Source organism: Oryzias melastigma, linkage group LG17 (genome assembly GCF_002922805.2).
Source record: "Oryzias melastigma strain HK-1 linkage group LG17, ASM292280v2, whole genome shotgun sequence".
Lineage (NCBI taxonomy): Eukaryota > Metazoa > Chordata > Actinopteri > Beloniformes > Adrianichthyidae > Oryzias > Oryzias melastigma.
In genome coordinates, this window is record NC_050528.1 from 4,181,119 (window position 1) to 4,206,028 (window position 24,910).

The 24,910-nt window shown below is 37.6% G+C and overlaps 1 protein-coding gene and 1 long non-coding RNA gene across 2 annotated transcripts in view; one reads left to right on the forward strand and one right to left on the reverse strand.

Annotated features, from left to right (window-relative positions):
• Window positions 1-24,910, forward strand: part of egfra (epidermal growth factor receptor a (erythroblastic leukemia viral (v-erb-b) oncogene homolog, avian)) — an 86,160-nt gene that overhangs the window by 23,905 nt on the left and 37,345 nt on the right. The window lies entirely within an intron of this gene.
• On the reverse strand, window positions 24,367-24,910 carry LOC112147308. The gene is made up of 2 exons (XR_002919432.1): window positions 24,850-24,910; window positions 24,367-24,475 (listed from the first exon to the last, which is right to left on the reverse strand). It is a non-coding gene; the product is annotated as an uncharacterized LOC112147308 (long non-coding RNA).

The window sequence follows — 24,910 nt, forward strand, 5'->3', positions numbered from 1 at the left end:
TCTCGGGATGCGGCGCCGGACGCGAGCCGGTACCACCAGACGTGGTACTGGACGCGAACCGGAGCCGGGTTAGGGTGCAGGAGCTCTCTAGGTCCTAGCGCCGGCCGGTTTTATCTCGCAGCTCGGAGGTTGGAGACCCGCCCGTGATAGAGTGAGAGCAGCCGATGAGCTGGAGGGCGGGACGCCCGCGCGGAGTGGAAAGACACGTATGAGAAAAATCAGCGATTAATGCGTCAAAAAAATTGTATATATGAATATATATATATATATATATATATATATATGACAGCGGGACAAACCACCCAAAATCAGAAATAAATGATGCCTGGTTCAAACTGGCCGCGGAAGCAACATGGAAGTGATGCTCATGGGTAAATTATTATTCTAGAAATATTACCTCATGTTTCTGCTAAGAATAATGAAGCTAGTAGTTCATAGGCCTACACTACAACACTTAGTAGCCCTACGATTCTGAAGCGACGTGGAAACGGTTCTTCCACAGACATCATTGGTAAGTTAATACCTTAAACATGGGGTGAATATGGGGTAAACATGTGGTGAACATAGGGTGAACATTGGGGTAAACATGGGGTGAACATGGGGGTAAACATGGGGTAAACATGGGGAGAACATTGGAGTAAACATGGGGTGAACATTGGGGTGAACATTTTGGATACAAATGGGGAGAACATGGGGGTAAACAAGGGTTAAACATGGAGTGAACATTGGGGTGAACATGGGGTGAACATTGCGGTAAACATGGAGTAAACATGGGGTGAACATGGGGTGAACATTGGGGTGAAAATGGGGTGAACATTAGGGTGAACATGGGGAGAACATTGCGGTAAACATGGAGTAAACATGGGGTGAACATGGGGTGAACATTGCGGTAAACATGGAGTAAACATGGGGTGAGCATGGGGTGAACATTGGGGTGAAAATGGGGAGAACATTGCGGTAAACATGGAGTAAACATGAGGTGAGCATGGGGTGAACATGGGGTAAACATGGGGTGAACATGGGGTGAACATGGGGTAAACATGGGGTGAACATGGGGTTTTTAGCGCCGCTTCCTTGTTAACCTAAGTTGTGGTTCACTCCAGGCGCGGGTCTTCGCGGTCCTCCACAGAAGGCTCGGGTCGTGCAGCGGATCGTTTCTGGTCTGTTTTGTGCGCGATCCGCGAGCGATCTGCATCAATTCTTGCAGAAAGTTACATCAAGATACTTGAGAAAATCCAGTTTATTTTCAAAATATAACCAGTTTTTCACAATAAAACACCAACTGACAAATTCGATCATGTTTTTGTATCTAAACAGACTGTAGAGATGAAAACAAACATGAAATCACAACACAAACGCAAAAAAAGAAAAAAACAGACTCACAGATCAACATTGTGGGCCAACTACAACTTAAAAAAAACTTTGGTTGCCAAGGAAATCTAAAAATTCCCTTTTTCAGATTCTTCTAAAAATGACATAAATCTGATCGTCATCCCCAGGGAATCAAAAAATAAAATAGTCGCTATGGAGATGAAACCAACAGAAAAGCAGCCATTTAGATTTTTTTTAAATCAGTTTGTCACATGTAGCTCTGACCGACAGGTCGGCAGGGTCAGAGGGTCAGACAGGTAGCTCCTGTGGGTCAAACGTAACTGATGACAACAATTTACTTTTTCTTTTTTGTGAAACTTTCCAACAATATAAGCACCTTCTAGTGCTTTTATCTTAATTGTTCTGCATTTTGCAGACAAACAAAATGCAAAACCAGCAGGGAATTATTTTTCTTTACCACAAATAAATCCAACAATATAAAAACGCTTTAACAAAAACTGTTGCAAACCTAAAATTAGAGTATTTTCATGTATTTATTGATCTTTAGAGATTTAGTTCATTAGATATTAAGCTGAGACAGAACCTCCAGCATGTTTCTGCTGCTGAACAACCATTCATATAACTGTAGCTTCTGTTTTGCTTCTTGTTTGTGTTCAGCCTTATATTTATTCATGTCAACATGCTAATGCGGGAGGTGTCGGCGAGAGGCACCGCGGGGGCGAACCCTGTCATAGAAAAGACCACTGAAGCACAAACAGAAGGATGAGGTGAGATCTCTGATCTCCAGAATTGTTTACTTGTTCATCTCCAGGACCTCCGTCTCTTCAGCTGTCGAGCTTCCATACTTCAGATCAGGCTGCCTCCATTATCCCGTGGACCCCCCGTCGGTTCACCATCCTCTCTAATGACCCCATCTGAGGAGCCGGCTCCAGGCTGTGCTCCCCTCAAAGCAGAAGTCCCCCACAGAGCCGAGAACAATCGTCTCACCAACAAATCCCTTAAGATCGCAGAAGAATTGTTGTAATCAGGGAGGTGGCTGAACCGGGACGCTTTCTCCTCTAATAGGATTTAGAATTTACCTGAGAGGTCGACTCTGGAACAGATGAGGACCTCAGGAACGAGTGTTGAAGAGTTTGTGCACAGGTTCTTGCCAGAGTTATTTCAGAGCAGGACGTTTGATCTTAAATCTGGTTTGTAGTTAGAAACCTTCCTGCTTCAGACGTATGGAGAGAGTTTTGTGTCACCGTATTGTGAACAAAAGTCACAGTTTTGGGATTGAAATTTCCTAAATTCAAATAAAATGTTAAGTTTTAAGAAACAAATGTCATAATTTGCAAACGAACATATTTGCTTTGAAAAACTTTTTTTGTGCTTTAAAAAAATAGTTTTCCATTTTTCAAGTTAAAAGTTTTCAGATAAGATGTCGCTCATCTTTCTTATGGAGAGAAAATAGCTTTGTGCATAATTTTGGATTTGTGTGTAATTCTTGATTTGTGCGTAGCTTTGGATTTGTTTACAACTTTAGATAGCGTGTGTAATTTCCTAATTTGTGTGGATTTGTGCGTAACTTTGGATTTGTACGTAATTCTTGATTTGTGCATAACTTTAGATTCGTGCGTAACTTCGGATTTTAGCGTGTGTAATTTCCTAATTTGTGTGGATTTGTGCGTAACTCTGGATTTGTGCTTAACTTTGGATTTGTACATAATTCTTGATTTGTGCGTAACTTCGGATTTTTGCGTAACTTCGGATTTTAGCGTGTGTAATTCTTAATTTGTGTCGATTTGTGCTTAATTCTTGACTTGTGCATAACTTTGGATAAGTGTGTAATTTTTTTATTTGTAACTCATACAATACATTTTGTGCAAAAGTAAAAACATTATTAAATAAGAAAAAATACAATTTACACATTCACAACTTTAAATTACAACAGCTTGACGCTAAATTATGCCCAGATCTCGCTCAAATCGCTCGTTACTCACAAACAAAACCACAATTACGCACAAATCTGATGTGAGACTCTTTTCACGTCTCAGAGAAACAAAAGATTCTTGTGTTTGTGATGCGTTTAAATGCTGCTAGAATTCTGGACCATCAGAGATTTTTCTTATCAGCCGATTTGAACTTTGAATAATATCTGGTGTAAACCTGACAGGCCTTTGAGATCTATGAATCCTGCAGAGCACATTATTGATAATTACTTAGATGTTCTCAAGGATCTGTTTGTTATTTAAAAAAAAGGATTTGCAGCTCATATTATCTTATATCTGCATATTATCTTGTGTTTTGGATTAAATCAACTGCAGTTGTAAGTGATGAATCTAACGATAAGCAGGACAAAAGGCATTTTTAACGTTTAATGTTCCTTTTCACTGAGTATCTTATTTTAAAGGACTAGTTTTCTTTTGTCCAAAGTAAACACAATTATTCATGTAGAAGTGTTCAAAAACAAATCTTAATCGTAACTTAAAGTAAGATTAATGGATGAGACGTTTTCTTCTTCTGCAGACATTTTAAAAACACACTCTTCACAATACCAACATAAATAAATCCAGAACCGTGTTTTATTTTGGTATGAAGCAAAGACGCTTGATTTAATAGAATCTAGACACTAAACGCATCACTTACGGACAATTGTTTTATGAAGAGTCTCAAATCCGATCTGTGCGTAACGAGCGATTCATGCAGGATTTTTAAAGATTTGCTTTAGTTTTAAGCTTTTGCATTTGTAAATTTTATTTTGATTTTTTTTTTTCATCTAATACATTTTGTACTTCAGCACAAAATGTTTGTTTAGTTACAAATCAACAGTTTGAGGTGATGCTATTTTCTCTCCATGTTTCTGTGATTGGCTGTTCTCACATTTATTATTCTAAACTGAAACTCATGAACGCAAAATCAAAGATAGGGAGAAAGTGAGATGAGCGACGACGCATCTGAAAACATTTGTGTCGCAAATGCAAAAATATCTTTTGAAAGCAAATATTTAATATTTTCAATTCTAGATTATGAAGTTTTCTTCTTAAAACTTTACATTTTGTTTGAATTTAGGACATTTTGTTCTAACAACTGTGACTTTTGTTCACAATATGGTGCCACAAAAATCTCTCCATACAGATGCAGTTGAATAGGGAATCTCTGGGTACCTCACGATACGATACGCGATACATCGATAAAATCGCGATACTGCGATAATTAGTAAAAATCTTCTCTAATAACTAACATTATACAGAAGAAAACATATTTTTTGGGAAAATATATCCAAATTTATTTTTTTTTAACTTAAGCACAATCATAATAAACAATTTGTGTCTTATTTTATAGACTCTTAAGTGCAACATTACTGAAATCAGTAATACTATGTCTTTAACAAGAAATGACACCAATTGAATTGGAATTATCTGTGAAATTCAATGTTAACATTAGTAAACATGATCAACAGAATTATTGTAAGCAACAGAACAAAAATGAAATAATTCAAGTGGTAATTCAGTTATCTACCTCAAAAGGTCACTCCAAAGGATGATGAATATAATGTTTTACAGCCTCTTTCAAGTGTTATCTAATTTTTTGTGCACTTTTCCCACATTTGAAATCCAAAATTGAAGGCTGATTTACTCAGACTGTCACTTGAGATTATTTTTACAATCTTTATCATTTTTCCATTTGGTCAGTAAGCAGTCAATAGGTAAAAACCTTAAAACACACAGAATAATGGCAATAAATATTTACAAATTCTATTATAGAATAGCAATAAACAACTTTAATCAATAATAATTTATATAATTTTAAGTGCTTCAATTAACTATCAACCTCCCTATTTTACAGTGAATTCATGGACTTTATTTTAATTACATTTTTATTTAAGTTCTTACATCAAATCCTACATTTTTTATTTAAGAATGACTTTAAATTAACATTAGTATTTGAAAACTTCACACCTTAAATTGACCAAAGTTACACCGTAAACCAGCAGGTTAAACATCAAAGTGCATGAAAACCAAAACTCCGACGGTCCCTGAAGTGGTCCGTCACGTGACTCAGACGCTCAGCTCAATATAAGATGGATTCTTGGTGAGAACCCATCGAGGATCAATCGCAGGACTAAATATCGCGATATATCGCAGTATCGATATGTTTGCTCACCCCTACAGCTGAATTTAAAAGTGACTCTCATGAGTTTCATGTTTTTCATCCTCACACGTCTAAACAGCAGACATTTAAACACACAGCAGGACTTTATTTGGCTTGATTTGATATTTCTTCATGCCGTCGGTTAACTGCTTATTATAAAAGGAAAAAACTGTATTTAATGTTGCAGGGATCCTGATTGGGCTTGTCAGGCCTCCAGGTTTCATCACTCAGCCAACCCTGAGAAACGAGTGTTTTCTTTGCCGCAGTCATTACATGTTTCATTGCCCAGGTGTGGGAAACCTTCAGTGAAGAACCAACTTCGTCCAATCTAATCAGTTTTTTTGTTATTACAACCCTTTCACATGAAAGGAGAGCACTGTGGTTCATTTAGCCTTTGAAAAACTTCAGCAGAGAGAGCTTTAACAGCACAATGGAGAGGAAAATGGCGTCCAGCTTCACGACTTTGATGAAATGGAAAATGTTGTCACATTCCGTACAGAGTAAACATGTGCAGACATGATGAAGCGCTTGTTAATTGACACGCCGTAATGTTTCCAGAGCCAGCTTATGACACGACTGCCAGAAGTGTGTCTTTAAAGGAAAAAGTGTGTCTGAGAGACCAAACATGATGGAGGAGATGAATGAGATTCTGGACAAAGGCCTCTTTATTCGGGGACCTTGTTGTCGTCTTTGCTTGACCTTCGCCTGCATGTAGACACGACTTGACGGACCTGTGTCAACAGAGAGGAGAAAAGAGCCTTTGTGGGCTCAAACTTTCAGCAGAACTAGAATCTGATAAGCAGATATCACGTTTGGGCGTCAAATACAAACACGAGTGAGGAAACAAAGTTTTGCTTCGGCGCAGTGACAAAGTCTCAGTGTGAGATTGTCACAACGTTTACACAATCACCGAGCTGAGGGGCATTCTGGGGCTGAGCACATTTTATTGTTTTAGGGCGGTCATTTTTATAACCGGGTTGTGTGATTTGTTTTATAGAAGGATCTCATTTACAGAAATAAACGTTTAATTCTTTATTTTTTAAATGCAAATTTGAATAAAAGGTTCTGAATGACGTTTTGGAGTAAAATACCACAAATACTATGAAAATAAAGTATGTATGTATACTCAAGCAGGTTCAGTTTTCCAATACATTTGGAGACTCAGGTGTGTCTTCCTGTTTTGTGGTTGAAATAGATCGTACCATTGAAGTGCATGTAATGAAGGTATTGTGAGGTGTTGCTAAAGCTAATGGAAGTCGCACGCTGTCGCACAGCACTCTAACGCCACATTCTATACCAGGGGGCGGCAACCTTTACCAGTAAAAGATCCATTTGGGATCCATTTCTACTGATCAAAACCTAAAAGGAGCTGCATTAGTTTACTTTAGCCTTTAAGAAGTTTGGATTTGCATTCACAACCTTCTTTATATTAATAATAAATATGAATTTTGTCTGTTTTAATGGCACAAACAAGGGAAAAATATAAAAAGAACCTTGCATCTCTTATAATGTGATTTTTTTTTAATTTATTTTCAAAATAAAAGTCGCTCTGTGTCAAACGGGATCCTCTCAGTGCAGCTCTGGACATCTAGTAACAAATGTGTAAGTATGTGCTTTTAACTCCTAAAATATCAAACTTCAGTCTCATTTCTTGAATGGAAGAACTCGCTAGTCTTACTTTGAAAACAGGAAGCTTCACTGACATTTTATTTTGAAGATTAGTTTACTTCCGGTGACAGTAGTACGGCACATTCGGCTTAGTTTTAGTTCATATTCTCTATTTCAGAGCAATCATTATTTTTACTACACTCTACTATACTACTATACTACACTCTACTATACTACTATACTACACTCTACTATACTACTATACTACACTCTACTATACTACTATACTGCACTCTACTATAACCGGAATACATGTGCAATACTCCTACCAATACTCTCACCAATACTCTTACCAATACTCTTACCAATACTCTTACCAGTGCAATATGTCCAATCTTTCAGGGTATCGTGCAATGTTGATTTTCTGCAGTATTTATTATTTTTTCTATTGCATATTTAGCTATATTCAGTCTATTTTACTTTATATTTTACTCCATTTGTGTGCTGTACAGACGCTGGTACCTGAATTTCCCTGAGGACTTCCAAAGGGATTAATAAAGTATTTTCTATTCTATATTCTATTCTATTCTATTCTACTATATTTATAAAGATCGTGAATCAGCGATCTTGGACGTAGCAAATTTTTGTATTTGAATTTTCCAGAGCAGATTGCGAGAATCTGGATGCTTATTACAGTCCTGTTCCAGAGCTTGGATTATCTCTTATTTTTTGTCATCTCATACGTTTCTTTTTGTAGACTTTCTTGAGTAATAGAAGGTTTGTTGTGTTAGCATCGGCGCGGGATTAGCCTCCTAGCGTAGCTCCTTTATTACTGTCTTCTGCTCATCGTCGGGCGTCTTGAATCCAAAATGTAACCAAATCCCCGACGAGACCTCTTTTTCTGAAAGATCTTCTTCTTGGTCCGCCTGCATCTGTGTTTCTGCTCCGGGGAAACAACTTCAAGCTGTTCCGCGTCCATCGTGTTAAGTAACGTAAAGTATGTCGTAAAACCTGCATGAGTTAGAATCAAAGAACACAAAGCAGTTTTACGTCACAAAACAGGGTTTCTTTGCAAAGAATCTCTTTTAATTTGTCTTTATTTTCACTTATATACAGTTTTTGTGTAACACTGACGAGGCAACACCTATGAAATTGTCTCAGTCTATTTAATGATATATTTGGTTTAATAATTGATCAAATTAGCTCAGAAACTATATAAAAGATAGAGGAGAAATAAACACCCTCATGAAATGTATCGTCATATCACCTAACACCAAAAAATGAATCATGCGGAATCATACGTCCATATAGTTGGGAGGGAGACTGTGTTGAAAAACCAAAAAGCATCTTAACAGAGACGTGTTAATGACACTAAAATAAAAGTCCTGCCGAGCTGGAAGAGTAAACAGTGTGTGTGTAATGACCACGGATGTCTAATTTTCTCAAGTAAATAAAAGAGTCTCCTCATCACAATAAAGCGGTCTCGTGGCTGCAGGAAGTAAACGACAGGAAGTCGGGTTGGAGAAGCAGACGAGGATGTCAGCTGGTCTCACCGTTTCACAGGCGTCGTCATAAAACCGATTTCACTGCCGTTAAAGACGAACAGAACCAGTTCAATGGTGAGGAATTCCTGCAGCTGTAAAGCGAGGCGTGCTGCACTCCCCGCCGCTGTACCTGCTCAGTTCCTCGCTCAATCTCAACAACACCATTGTTTCACTCAGCTCAGGATTAATTTCCTGCTGGGACTTTGAGCGGAACATCTTCATTACAGTTTGTTTTCATAATTGAAGCCTGCAGGCTGGTGAAAAAAATGGCAGGAAGTCTGTTTTTTTTTTTTTCTCCTCCTTGCAGGTTGAATTGATTGTTATTGCAAGAGCCCATTAAACCATTAGTGCCGGTCACAGATTACAAGTATGTACCCAGTGCTCTGCATCATATTACAGCCCTGTGCCTCTTGAAGTATCATTAGATGTTCGCCGTCTTATGTTTTCCTCGCAAAACCCTTGAGCTTCATCGCTGAGCGGCCGGCTGGAGAGAGAGGAGGGAACAAATACCCCGGAGTGCATTTCTGGGCTGGTGCCAGGAAGCCGGGATTATCTGGACCTGCAGTATATCCACTACAACAACAGCCTCCCTGAGCTGATTAAACAGCCGCCTGAGATTATATTTCTAATATGAATCGGCTTGTTTTTGGGCTGCATTACCTTTCTGTTCCACCACTGAGAAGATTAGAAGAAAACCGCTGGAAACATTCCAGGTTTTTAGGTCAGAGAACGTTTTCCTTCAGTTATAGAAATGCAAAAAATACATTATATGATCAGAAAGTTCATCTTAAAAAAACCTTCTGCTTGGACTTTATATGTTTAACCTTCAAATATTTGTTTTAAAGGATCACTTCTGCACACTGCAAAAAGAGGGAGCATAAAAATAGAAAAAAAAACTTTTATTTTACTCTAAAAAAATTGTCAAATTATCCATGCAGGCATTTTTACTTAATAAGAATCCTTAAATGAATTTCATACAGCCCAATTAGATGCATTTTTTTCTATTTTTTTTTTAGTTTTTATGAACCTAATGGTTGTGAATTTTAATTAAAGTGGCAAAAAACTAGTACAATAAGTAAAAACGTATTCATTTTAGAACAGCTTGTGGATAATTTGAGAAGAAAATGGCCTTTTCAAAACTAGCTATAGAAAAAAAAATATCTTTTCCTTATTTACACATGAAAAAATCTGCAAAATGAACTTGTTTTCCAAAGATTTCTCAAAATAAACTGTGACATATTGTCCTTTTGGACAAAATTAAATATTGAAATTAACCATAAATACTCTTATTTAGGTGCATTGCTCTTTTTATTGGAAATAATGACAAAAACATGATCATATATTGTTCTTTATGTCTTTAAATCACCTCCAAATATGGTGTATTTTGAGTGGTATAAACATTCCAATTATCCTTATTTCTTAACCATGATCATCTTAAAGTCTAAGGTCAAACATTTTAAGATAAATCCAAAAATGATTCTTCACAAAAACGTCTGCCCTGTCGTCGTTAAATGCATTTGTTATATGAGCGGAATTCAACTCTAGTTTCTCTAAATCAACGAGTCCGTCACTTGAAATGAATCCACTAAAACTTATGCTTGAAACATATCATGTTCAGTGAAAACATCTTGTTTCTTTAAAAATGTTGCTTAAAATGAGATGTTTTTGAGATCAAATAACTCAACAAGATATTTAAGATTTATTATTTTTATTACTATTTATCAGGATTTATTGTTTGTCTTAAAACAAGTCGTTACTCCGTTCTGAAAAGTGACTAAGAAGTTAGTTTTGTCTTCTATTAAGTGTTAAAAAACAGAAACGATTCAAAAATACTTTGTGAGATTTTATCTTTTTTAAGTCTTAAAAAATCCTCATAAAATCAAAACCAGCACTTGTTCTTTGAATATAATTTAGATTTTTAATGACAACGAATGCCAGTCTGACTTTATTGAAGTTTAAAATACTGTAACATCCTTAAAAATAAATGGTGCAATTGGAGTTTTTTTGAGTCTTAAATCAAGTTTTTCTATTGTCGACGAGCCGCTTTCAGAATCTACTGGAATTATTGCATTAACAATTAAAAATGACAGTAAATCAAAGAACAAAAGCACTGGAGCTCCAGTGTTTAAATATTATTAATCTGCTTATTTCTAGATCCTAGCTCTAAATGAGACGAAAAAGGTGCTGATTTTGAAAAAGCGTGGAAAGATAAAGAGAACATGTGTTAAAGTCAAGGCCCGGGGGCCGGACCTGGCCCCCGGGCAATTCTATTTGACCCTTCAGATCATTTTATTTTATTGTTAATAATGGCCCGATGTTATCTTGTATTTAACTTGTATAATTTTGACCAAATATATTTTTATGGAGAGTAAAATATTAAAAGTTATTTAAGGTTTAAGTTGATTTATTCTGGAATAATGTTCCTGCATTTTTATTATTCATATTTATGTAAAACAGTTACAGTTTTAAAGTTTTAAAATATGTCATTCTGCTACCTTTTTGGACTATTTTGGCATTTACTGAGATTTTTTAGGCTATTCTAGAGTTTAGCTAATATTTCAGCTACACGCTAGCTATTTTGGCAAATTTAGGCTTTTTTTAAAAAAGTTTTTTAGGCCATTTTGGAGTTAGGTTAATATTTCCATGCTAGCTGTTTGAGCTAATTTAAGCTTTTTTATAAAGGCTTTTAGGCTGTTTTGGAGTTTAGATAATATTTCAGCTACATGCTAGCTATTTGAGCTAATTTAGGCTTTTTTGAAGTTTTTTGGGGAGTTAAGCTACTATTTACATGCTAGCTGTTTTGGCTAATTTAGGCTTTTTCCAGATTTTTAGGCTATTTTGAAGTGTAGCTAATTTTTCAGCTACATGCTAGCTGTTTTGGCTAACCTAAGGTCTTTTTTTAGGCTAATTTGGCATTTAGCTAATATTTTAGCGGGCTATTAGCTTCTGCGTTTTCAGCAATCAGCTTTAATGTTTTTAGCTATCAATTTTAGCATCTTCAGTAGCCAAATTCAGCTTACAGCATTCACACTAGCATTATCACAGGTAATGTTATATATCTAGTTCATAATTATGTTAAAAAGTTACGGTTTTAAAGTTTTAAATGTAGTTTTAGAGTGTATAATAAATGTTCATTCTGTCCGGCCCGTGACCTAAGTTGTGTTTTGGATTTTGGCCCCATGTGCGACTGACTTTGACACTCCTGCTGTAGAGCAAAGTGAAGTTCAATCTATCAAATATTAAATGCAGACATTGATGTTTATCCTCTGGATTGACTTTTAACCGTTTTTGGAGTCTGCTTCTTACTTGACTTGTTTGTTCTGTGGCACAAACATGAAGTTTCCCTTTGAGTGTTTGTGTTGTGCACGTCGTGCACGTATACCCAGATAGGCCGTTGTGCTGAGCAGGAGTGCTGATAGCATGAAAGGAGCTGGTCAGGGGGGTCTCATGCCTTTGAAGACTGATGGAGAGCAGCACGGCCTTTGGCTTTGCAAGAACGCCTCCCTGTGTGTTTGCAGTGGAGGGGTTGGGGGGGGGGGGTCTTAAAACAACAGAACTCCTCAGTTATAATCATCTTCACAAAGCTCTGCTCATTGTTTTGGTTCTGTGGCAGCCTCGTTTCTGTCCAGCACCTCAGGCACTAACAATGGCTGAAATGTGAGCTGGGGGGTTTATGATGGAAAAACTCCCGTGGATTTCCGCCTGCTTTTCCATTTTTAGGGATTCTGGAGGGATTTGCACGGAGCTGCCGCTGGGCTGGCAGCACTCGGACTTGTTGTCCTTTTCTTACTGTCAGACGTTTCATTTTTATGTGTCAGCAGGAAGAACTCTGAGAATGTGCGTAAGCGTTCCTGTACAAATGAAATTAGTCATGCTTTTTTTGTGGGAACATTTTCACATGGGAGAAAATAACTTTTGGGGAGGCTGTGCCCCCCCCCCACTACCACAGTAAAAAAGAAGGAAAGCAGGTTTTCTTAATTGTCCGTTTGGAGAGTTTTGATTGCACCAGTGAGTAATGCTGGATGTTACTGAGGTTTTTCCCTTTGTGGGTCGACTTTTGTGAAGTCGTCATGACTAAGACGGAAACAGAGAAACGCTGGTTAGAGCTTCTCTGAACTAAAAATAAGAGAGCAGCCCCCCTCAAGGAGCACTGATCATCTTTTTTTAGATGAAGTGGGAGCTCTTTGGGCTCTTCTTCATCCCGATCCCGGCTGCTTTCTTCACCCGGAATGTCGTCCTGCCGCCTCTGTTCGGACCGGACTCAGTGATGTTTGCTAGAATGAGGACTGTAGTTCTGCTGCTGCGTTCTCGCCGCCCACTCCCTGTCCACTCTTCCTCTCAGGCTTCCTGTGGGACTGAAGAGGAGTAGAGCTTTAAGAGCAGCGTGGGGGGGGCTCCGATGGATAAAATGTCTGGATGTGACGGAGGAAGTGGGTTGAATTCTGGAAGATTTTTAGGGGGAAAGCGGCTGGAATGTGAGTGTGGTTTGGAGCTATGCGAGCTTTCAGATGAATTTCTCACAGCACTAATGGACTTTTCAACGGAGCGTTGGGGAGAGCTGGACCGGCCTTTGTTATTGGAAAAGTTCTGCTGGATCCATCAGACACTTTTCTGTTTGGAGAATCAAAGAGGAATTTAGCTGATTTCTGAAAAACAGCAGATTTTCCAGAAGCTTCAAATGAACCAAATGAAGACTTCAGAGTTTTTTTTAGATGTTGCAGTTTTGATTCTTTCTTTTTTCAAATCATTGTGAGTCAGGAGCTGCCAGAAAAAAGTATGTAGTCAGCCACCAGTTGTGCAAGTTCTCCCACTTAAATGAGAGTTTCATCAGGTAAACCTCAACTGTAAGGGACAAAAGGAGAATAAAAATCCAGAAAATCACATTGACTGATTTTTAAAGAATTTATTTGCCAATTATGACGAAGAAAAAGTATTTGGTCACCTACAAACAAGCCAGATTTCTGTCTCTGTGAGAGGATCCTCTGTCCTCCACTCGTTACCTGCATTAATGACGCCTGTTTGAACTGGTTATCTAAAAGACTCCTGTCCACAACCTCAAACACTCTGAATCCACTATGACCAAGACCAAAGAGCTGTCAAAGGACACCAGAAACAAAATTGTTGCCCTGCACCACTTTGAGTGTATTTTTGTCTAGTTTCTGGTTTAAAACTTTTCTCGTTTATCTGGAAAACATCTAATTTTAATCAGTAACTCCAATAAAACTTAAAACTTTAAGTCTACTTTTATTTTTAATTAATCAGTCTAGAAATAAGGACAGTTGGATTGTTGTAGCACATAAAATAGGATATTTTATGTTTATAAATGTCCCTATATTAAAGATATAAACCTTTCTATTAGCAATAAATGCCTATTTTAGGACATAGTATTTCGTATTATTAGAGCAATATATCAAAATATGTGTGTTTTATTACAAATCTTTAATTAAATTTACCTCTAAAAGAGTAGGACAACACAACGTAAAAAAAAAAATCTTACCAAGACAAATTCTACTATTTCTATTGGCAGATTGTTTCACTTTTTACAAGAAAAACATTCCACGTTTTTTAAGCTTTTTTTTTTTTTTTCTTTTTAGAAAAATGCTTCTTGTTCCGAGCTCTCAGTACCAGGGAGGGGAAGAGGGGCGGGGTTGCTTTGTACCAATGGTCTCAATTTCTAATGAACCCCTGTTGCTCTGCAGAAACTGTGTCCTAGAAAATGCAATAAATGCCATAATCATAATTATAAGACGTCTGGGAACTCTTTGAAAGTAGATCAAAAATTATTGGAGTAGGACTTTAAGATTCTGTGGTTCCGGCTAAAATAAAGGGCAATTCATGCTCGGAAAAACCCTCCGCTGTGGGCCAAGACCTGCCCAGCAATGTGGAAGCCTCACTGCCAACCATCACTTTACTGCAGTTTAGATTGTTTCCACAAGTTATTGTGTTTTTTTTGGAAATTGTCCCTTATTTTTTTACACAGTTTGGTTTCCTTTTCTTGTTATTAGACACTTTACAAACCCAAATATTACATTTTCTTGACGTACATTTGAATATCAAGTAAAATTTCTTCGTGTTTTAAAGCATTTCAGTCAAAAACATACAAATAATCCTTACAAAATGCACTAATATTATGTAAAAATTCATTAATTGATTTTCTCTTCTGCAATTTGTTGTAACTTTTTAATTCATAAAAAATATGAATTATTTAACAATAGCATTTATTAATTGAATGATAAAAATAAATACATTTTCAACAAATTGTATTTTTACTATTCAAATTTAAACAGTTTTATTATTGATGAATTATAATTATAGATTTTTTTCACAAATAAGAATTTCGTCCTGCCATAGCATGGAAACTGTGCTGGTTTCGGCTAAGGCCAAAGTGCTGATGGCCCACATGAGCCACCGTACATGATACAGGGGCGGAGCAAAAAAAATTGAGGGGCTCGAGATTTGATTTAAATTAGTATTTTTAATGCAACGCTTAAAGAGGCTTTTATCAATGGTTTTCTTAATTTTTGTCAATAGTGATTTTAAAACTGACTCAAAAATGACAAGGAGGCGGGTCTTCCCGCCTGCACTCTGTAGCTCCGCCCATAAATCTGTTTACTCAATAAAAGTATTTTTTATAAAACCCCAGAGTCTGTGGTTTTATAAAACTTCTTTTTAATGAGGGAACAGATTCTATTTTGGAATGGATGACAAAACCAAAATAGTTCAATTTGCCTTTTTTTTTTTTTTTTTTTTTTTAATGAGTTCAGTCTGAGATTCTGGCAGTGATCCTCAGCTCTAGTTTACACCTTTTTCTCTTTTCTCCTCTCATTCCTCCATTTTGATTGAATTAGCCTCTTTTTTTCTCTCTTTTTTTTTTGCACCTTCTTGGTGCCACAAGCATCAAAATCTGACATCTAAAAAATTCCACTAGAATTAATAACGGACCGTTTTAGCTCTTCTGCTTGAATTTGAAATATGATCTTTTCAATTAATATTTTAAAAACTAAAGTAAAAAAATGTAAACTTGAAAACTGTCCTATGTGACTTCTTTTTTGGGTACGATACATATGGTGATACACATCTCTCGATACATATTGCAATACACGATGTGCAATACATATTGCGATGTTGTGATACATGATGTGTATCGTGATATGTACCGCATTATATCGTGAGATGTGTATCGCAATATGTATCGTACCGTGAGATGTGTTTCGCGATATGCATCGTACCGTGAGATGTGTATCGCGATTTGTATCGTATGTGTATCGGGATATGCATCATACCGTGAGAGGTGCATCTCGATATGTATCGTATAGTGAGGCGTGAATCGCGTTATGTATCGTATAGCGAGATGTGTATCGCGATAGGCATCGTACCGTGAGATGTGTATCGCGATATACATCGTATAGCGAGATGTGTATCGCGATATGTATCGTATAGTGAGAAACGTATCGCAATATGTATTGTACTGCGAAATGTGAATCACGAGATGTTGTTTTTTCGTGAGATGTGTACCAAGATATACATTGTATTGTGAGATTTGTATCGCAATATGTTTTGTTTCATGATGTGTATCAAGATTTGCATCATTTCGTGGGACGTGTATTGCGATATGTATTGTATCGCGAGATGTGTATAATCATATGTAGTGTATCACGAGATGTGTATCGCGATATGTGTTGAACTGTGAGATGTGTATCGCAACATCTATTGTATCGTGAGATATGCATCACAATACGTATCGTATCGTGAAATGTGTGTTGTGATATGTATCGTATCGTTAGATGTGTATCGCGATATGTACAGCATCATATCGTGAGATGTGTATCGAGATATGTATCGTACCGCCAGACTCTTGCCAATACACACTCCTACTCTGCATTGTCCCAACAGTTTGGGGTTTTGGTTGTACTACAGTTGTAGTACACTTCACTCCGAGGGGAAAAGGCTGTTTTTCTATCCACATTTAACAAAATGTTGAGCTCTCACTGTTGTTGTTTGAAGATGTTTGCCTCCTTTTCCTGCTTTAGAGATTTTTGTATCAACATGGTTCACCATGAAGAGCTCAGTTTTCTCTCCTTTGAATCTCAGAATGATTCTCTGTTGCGTCCTGCTCACAAACGTGGATCCAACTATTTGTCCTGTTTGTGCAGAAGCGAAATCCTCCGTTTCTTCCCTCTGAGTTGCAGAATAAACACTGAGACGGGCCCAGTTACAGGTATCTGGAGTGTCTCACTAACTGGTGAGAGCTCTCATCAGATACAGAGTAAACATCAGCCTTTTCTGGCCTTTATTTGGTCACTTTGCTCAAACCTCATTTCACTGACTCAGACGAGGCCAGTCAGAGTCATAAACGTAATTATTTTAAGCAGGACGCTGTTTGTTTCTTCAGGTGACCGCTCTCAGAGCTTCGCCTCATTGTTGGCTGTAAAGGTCATCAGTGTGTGAGGTTTTACTGCCCTTCTCTGCAGTTTGACCCCATAACTGGGTGAGCTGAACCCACATAGTTCTCTCCTTTCACTTCCGCTCCATCTGAACGTCTTCCCAAAGAGCTCATAGAGTTTGATTTAAGTCCTCCTTGTGTCCGTCTCCCCCGGAGACAACAATCGGTAACCATCTGCGTCTAGCTTTTTTAGCTGACCCTTTTGCAAAGATCCACTTCCTGAGATGTCAGGCGGAGGGGGTGTGCTCCTCCATTCACTGGGGATGGGGGCAGATGGGGGGGCTGCAGGGGTATCCTCCCATCTTTACTGGCCCGTCTTTCTTTTCTGGGGCCCTAAGATGTTTTTCCCTGGAGATTGATGCATCTCCCACGCAAAGGAAGATAGCATTTCCCCTGAACAGAGAGCAGGAAATCAGGAAGTTTTAAAATCGTCAACAAAGTCTGTTTATTCAACGACCCCCCCCACTACCACCACCAAAACAATGACCATCAGTTCTGCTGGTCTGTGATCAGTCATTTATCATACATATATTCATTCAGGAAACATTAGCCGAGTGCACAGAGAGAATAAAGGACTTTTTTTATCGTTGCATCGTCAACAACCCATGAAATTATGTTTTTAACATGTTTCTCTGATGATGGAGGACATATTTAAAGAAAATCAATTCAAATTGTTGTAAATCAGAGGCAGACGAAAAAATACAGTTTGAAAAAGATCATATTTGTGATGTAGGAGGGCAGTACCGCCCAAAACTCAGAGGTGAATTTCTAATGAACTCCTGCCGGTCTGCAGAAACTATGTCCTAGAAAAAAGTAGTGGTGGTGGAGGTGATGGGGGGTTTATTAGATGCATCGATTATGATTCTGAATCGTTTTATGAATTTTAAATAATCGAAAAATGTATATGATTTAAAGTTAAAGTAAAAGCGGAACTAAATGTGTTTCTCACTCGGACATTATTGAAGAGCTCACAAACTTGGATGAACTTCCAAAGACAAAGCGAATAACAAATTCAGTCAGAGCTTTTATAGAAAAGGACTTGAGAGTGAATTCTGTGGTGAAGAATGAGAGCTGTATAACTGAAATGTGTTCATTTGCTAAACACTATTTTGTTAGGCGTGAGTTGAAGAGCGTTCCATTATGATAAAAAATAACAATCATGTTATTTTAGGTTGATGAATTCAGGGATTTTTTTCCCCTTTTATGCTGTGCAATATTTTTGATTACAAAAGGAAATATTTTTCATGTCAGAATTTTTATGTTCCTAATAAAAGTTAAACAAGTTTACTGTCTTTACTTAAAAATGCAGTTTGTGAAAAAGTGAGTTGTGTTGATCTTGTGGTAAAGAGAAAACATGCAGATATGGGATATATTGATAATTGTGTCATATTTGAATCATTTCATAGTTGGATCGTTACATCCTGAACCGTCATTGAATCATGAGGTGTCTCTAGAAAACACCAGAGATTTTTTGTATTTTGGCTAAAATCATCAATCATAATTGAAAGACCACTAAGGATGCTTTGAATATAAATCAAACGACGATTGGAGCCGTTTTTGAGGTCTAAAGGTTTCAAAATGACCCAAAAAGTGACCTAAGGCACTTGAAACAGCTTCTTGCTAATTTCCAGTTATCCTTTCGTGTCCTTTCATCATGAGCTGGAAACAGATTGTTTTTTTTAACTCAAACACGGTTTTTATTCATGGATTTGACTTCAGAGAAGGAACTTTGTTGACTGAAAGGCACAAAATCCTCTGCTGCTGAGTTCAAATAAACACGTCATGTTACTTCCAAGTTATGTCTCTCTTATCTCAGAAGAGATAATGTAATCATCAGACTCTGGACGCAAGTTAATTCAGTTGCAGGTAAAGAAAGAGGAAGAAAAAACGACAGGAAGAGTTCGGCTATTTGTGTTGGGAAAGATACAAAACATGTTGACACAGAGGCGTAGTTTATCGAGCCATTCTGATAAAATGTGTTTTTAGCATCTTTTTGAGACATTTGATGATAGAAAACATAAGTAAAGAAGATTGTTACTGTTTCAAGATTGTTTTTGTGAGGTAGAAAATACAGCATTTTTATTACACTGGTAATGTTAGTTTGAGGGTGTGAGGGGCTGTAAGCTAGAGGGAGAGAAAAAGATGGGTGACGGGAAGAGGGGGCGGGGTTGCTCCTTGCTACACCTTAGAGAAGACGCTCTGGAGAAACTATGTCCTACAAAAAGATAGATTTAAAAAAACAAAAGACTCACTGAATGTGGAAGCAGTAGCTGAAGTGACCCGGAAGCGCCACAGAGCGACGCGGACGCTATGCAGAAGCGACTTGGAAGCAGTCGCTGAAGCGACACGAAGGCAGTCGCTGAAGTGACACGAAGGCTCCACGAAGCGACGCAGAAGCACTGTGAAGCAACGCAGAGGCGACACGGACGCTACGCAGAAGTGACGTGCAAGCAGTCGCTGTAGCAACGCGAAAGCAGTAGCTAAAGTGACCCAGAAGCGCCACAGAGCGACGCGGACGCTATGCGGAAGTGACTTGGAAGCAGTCACTGAAGCGACGCGGAGGCTCCACGAAGCGACGCGGAAGTAGTAGCTGAAGCGACACGGAAGCATTAGCTAAAGTCACCCGGAAGCGCCACAGAGCGACGCGGACGCTATGCAGAAGCGACTTGAAGCACTGTGAAGCGACGCGGAGGCAACACGGACGCTACGCAGAAGCGACATGGAAGCAGCAGCCAAAGTGACCCGGAAGCAGTCTAGACAGACTGTAGAGATGAAAACAAACTCTCAATCACAACACGCTTCTCTCTGTGTGTCTTAGCAACAAACAAAGGCCTAAACTACTTGGTTCTTCTTAGTAGAAACATTGAGTAATTTTTTTAGGTAATTAACCTAATAATAATAAAAAAGCTCTAGCAGACGTTCCTGTCGCAGAAAATCAGCGTCTGGTGTGAACTGCTGGAGAAAGCGGATGACGCGCGGCGTCCTCTCCGTGCAGCTTCATGGTGGTTCGGCGTCCAGTGTGAACCTAGCGTAAAATGCTTTGAAAACAGATCAAAAGATGATCGTATTTGGACTTTAGGAGAACTAAAACCTTCTGATTGGGATATTTTGACTTTCAATTAGAAAGTTGGATGTCTCTGTTACCACACACACAAAATCAAACAGAAACTTTTGCCCAAACATAAAAATGAGACCCAAAGTTTATGGCAGAGCTCGACTTGTTTCATTTTGTCTGATTTTGGTACACAAGTCCGTGTTCTTGTTCGCTGGTGTTTAACCGCTCTGTCTCAGGAGTTTATCATAAATTCTTTGCTGCGACTCGGCTCTTTTACCTCCCTGAACGCGATCCCTTCTTCTGCTCCGATTCAAAGTTAGTGTTTACTTTTTGGCAGTTGGATGTCAACACCGCTTTGGTAATACAGGAGGGGCGCACATCAACCCAAATCTTGGTTGAGATGTGCTCGACCTACTTTACAGACTTGTTCAGAACAGGCTATATGTGGAAACGCTGCCCACTCACATGTTGACATTTATCATCGGCTTACATGTGTTTTTCCTGTTTGTTTTGAAGCTTTGCAGAGATCTTTTCAGAGAGATGTTTTCTTAAGATTAACTTTGTGTTTTTTGTGCAGATGGTAATAAAATTAACCGATAATTTATCCAAAGTGTCCCTTCTAAAACAGGTTTAAAACTATAGAATACAGAATGTTTTTCTGTTATTATAAGTGAAACAAATCTTGTTTATGGCTGTAAAAATGCTGTATTTATGAACAAACCAGGCGTCCGAGATGCTGTTTTAGCTCGTTCAAAGTCCAGTTTCATTATGTTGCTTAAAGGCGTAAAAATGTGTTTTGTACGCGATAAATCTCTGCTTTTTACACCTGTCTTGGGACAACTTCAGACTATAATGGTACAGACTAAACAGACATTTTCTAAGAGTCAGTGAATGCACCGGGACTGACGTTACCACCCACATTGATTTTGATTGGTCCTCTGTGTTAGCCCCGCCCCTACGCGCCACAACGGGGCCAAAAGTATTGAAAAAGAAATTTTCAGATTTGATAATGAAAAAAAAGAGTTGAAAGTGAAAATAAAGTTTGAAAATTTAATTTTGAGTTTTAAAACCAAAAAACAGAACATTTGAAGCTTAAAATAAGTAAGTTTATTTTAAAATTGCAACCATCAGGATGTCACAGATCACAGGAGGAACAGGAACCTGACCGGTATGGAGCTATTTTGGGGCTTTAAATATTTGAAACCCAAACAAAACAGATTGAAAAATATATTGGTGTCAGGTCAAAAAAATGTAAAATGTCCAAAACTTTTTGCAATAATAAAATAATATTTTAATATATTTAATAAAAACAACTTCAAATGTTCTGGTTTTCAAAAGTCAAAATTTGAATTTCAAAACTTTTTTCAACTCTTTTTTTTGTTTACTTGTTTTTGAATCTGAAAATGTAAAAAAAAAGTTGAAAGTGAAAAAAAAATATTTGAAATTGAAATTTTGAGTTTTGAAACCTGAAACAACAGAACATTTAAAGAAAAAAAATATTATTTTTATTTTAGATTAGCAAAAAGATTTGGACATTTCAATTTTTTGGCCATACCCCAATATTTTTTTTTCAATTTGGTATCAAATAATATTGGCCTCAATTTAGCTCCATACTGTTTTTGCCAAAAAAAAGTGTAAAATGTCAAAAACTTTTGCTGTTTCTAAAATAAACACAATTATTTTCAGTTTCAAATGTTCTGTTTTTTCGGTTTTAAAACTAAACATTTCAATTTCTAATCCTTTAATCCTTTAACTTTCAACTCTTTTTTGTTTGTTTTTGAATCTGAAAATTTCAAAATCAAAAAATTGAAAAAAGATCTGAACCTTAAAAAAAGTTTTGAAATTGAAATTTCGAATTTTGAAACCTGAAAAAACAGAACATTTGAAGCTGAAAATAATGAAGTTTCTTTTAGATTAGCAAACATTTTTGGACATTTCACTTTTTTTTTGGCCAAACAGAAACATTTTTTGGGTATCAGATAATATTGGCTCCAATTTAGCTCCATAGTGTTTGGCCAAAGAATAATGTAAAATGTCCAAAACCTTTTGCTTTTTCTAAAATAAGCAATTGCTCAAATGCTCTGTTTCAAAATTTCAATTTCAAATATTTATTTTTTTCGTTTTTGAATTTTAAAACAACGTCAGACTATGATAGTTCAGACTAAACAGCCATTTTCTGACCATAATCATCACAGTTCTCAGAGTCAGTGAACTCACCGGGACTGAAGTTAACATTGATTTTGATTGGTCCTTTGGGTTAGCCCCGCCCCAATGCGCCACAATGGGGCCAAAAGTTTTGAAATTTTTAGATTTGAAAACAAAAAAAAAATATTTGAAAGTGAAAAAGTTTTGAACTTGAAATGTTGAGTTTTGAAACCTAAAAAAAAATGAACATTTGAAGCTTAAAATAATGAAGTTTATTTTAGAATAACAAAAGGTTTGGGAGATTTTACATTTTTTGGGCCAAACACCAATATTTTTTTCAAAATGTTTTATTTGAATTTCAAATATTTATGGCCCCAAAATAGCTCCATATAAATGTATTATTGAGCAGGTGTAAAAAGTTGGTGTTTCTGTTGTTCTGCAGATCCCGTAGCCTCAAGAAACACATTTTTGCTACACACCTTGGACTTCCAGTATTAGTCCTCAAGTAAACACCTCAGGAGTGATAGGCAGCAACCAGCCAGCATGACTAATGATGAGGTTTATCGAGTCTTTTGTGGAGCTCTGACTGCACGCTGATCGCTGCTGACACACATGCGAGCGCACACACCCACACAACACTCGCACACTGCGAGAATTATAGCAGAGCTGCCACTCCCTGCTGCAAGAGTTTACCTTCTGAACATTCAGTGACGACATTACAGCTGGAGTCAGTGGAGCAATCGCTGATCAGTCTGTGTCACAGGATCAGGAGCGTCAACCAAAGCTCCACCTTCTGTCTGACATGAGCAGACTGGAGGCAGAAAGTTGTGTTTTAGTCAGGTTTGATGTAGTGAGTCAACATTGTTTTACCTGTTCTTCAAACTTTTATGAAGCTATCGGAAACGATGACTTTAGATTCAAATGAGCATGGGCTCGTCTCTTTTTACGAGCTGCAGCCCAAGAAGGAAGTCAGTTAATCCTTTCAGGTCACTCAGCACCTGCAGCGGTTATGAAACAGCGACTGGACGTGTTTACGGGGGCCATAAGCCTGCGTACTCCAGCAATAAACAGTTTCTTTTTCTTTCTTCTTCAGAACTCGTTGAAGGAAGTTTGTCGGCCCTTCAGCAACCTGCTCAACTCGACCTTTATATCGGTTCGAGTCCCCCATGACATTTGTTTAAATACAAAAAATGTTCCCAGTACTGTTTTAATTATGATTATTAAGTTTCTAAAATCCCACAACCTCAATGTCTTAAAAAGCCATTTTTCATGTCAGATTTTGATAGCTCTGTAGTGTAAATCTTCATCGCTGCGACATAAAGACGTCAAGCAATATCCGTATGGTTCTGATCCAGACGAGGAAGTGAAGATCTTCATGGACAGAACTTCCTCCAAAATCCTGATTCTTCTCCTTCCAGTTCACCAAAGACTCTTTTAGCTAATTCTCCAATGTTTATTGACTGTGATCAATACATTCAATCATTGGTTTCTCAGAGTTCTTGATAAAATAATCAAAGCTAACATCAAAATGCTCTTTCATTGATTTACAATCCTTTCCAACTGCGGTCAAATGAGCCGCCGTTCACATTTCCGTGGTCACATCAAGAAGCTCCGTGGAGTCTGGTGGAGATTTTCCAGCGTTCTCAGTCCTGCTACCGTAAGTATTGGATGAAACTCACACCAAAAATCCAGTGATGCTGATTTGACCACAGAAATGTGAACGGCGGCTCATTTGACTGCAGTCAATGTGAAGATACCATCTTCTCTTCTCCAGAACCTGAACTAGACACTAGGAACAGATGAGGGTTTAGTGCATGTGCAGCAGAGCTGTTGATGGAAAGAAGATCATTCATTCAAACAGAGTCTGTCCAAGACAGTTTGATTGACAGTAGTGGTTCCACAAATGATTGTTTTAATAGTCGACTAATCACTAATTATTTATTTTCGATTAGTTGAATGATCGGGTCATGGTTATTAGCTTTAAACTAACTAAAAACTATATATATAGCATTACCTGCTAAAAGAGAGAGAAATCCAGGAAGGGGCGTGGTTCAGAGAACTTGGTGTCTTTTTGGGGTGTCGGTAAGAACACACTGAAACTTTGATCCGATTTCCACCGTTGAATGCATCTTTATTTGTCTCTTCACATCCATTCACATAAGGTCAACAACTGGGATGTACGAGTGAACATCAATATTTCTTCCTTTGCGTGGTCTAAAACAGGAAAGAAAATAACACTACTTAAACTGAAGCTGAAATAAATGAGAATAAATCAAACTACATTTAAATGCTTCTACAAATAAATCAAAGCACAAAACTGAGCAATAAATCAATTTGGTAAATTCAAACTGTAACAGAAATGCCCTGTAATTGCTTTGCAGGTTAAAAGAGACTCTATAACAATGTTTGTTAACATTTGCACTTAATATGAAACCACTGCTCTTCTGAAGGTATGACATAAACTTAAACATGTACAACCAAAATGCTGAACTGTAAAATTAGCATTACTCGTCCTTTATACTCGGTTTCAGTGGCTAAACAAACATGAAAGTAAACAAGCTAACCAACCTCAATAAACATAAACTTACAGCTCGTCAGTGACGCACGCTGATAACATCCACCAGTACATGCGCTAATTATCCCCTCGTT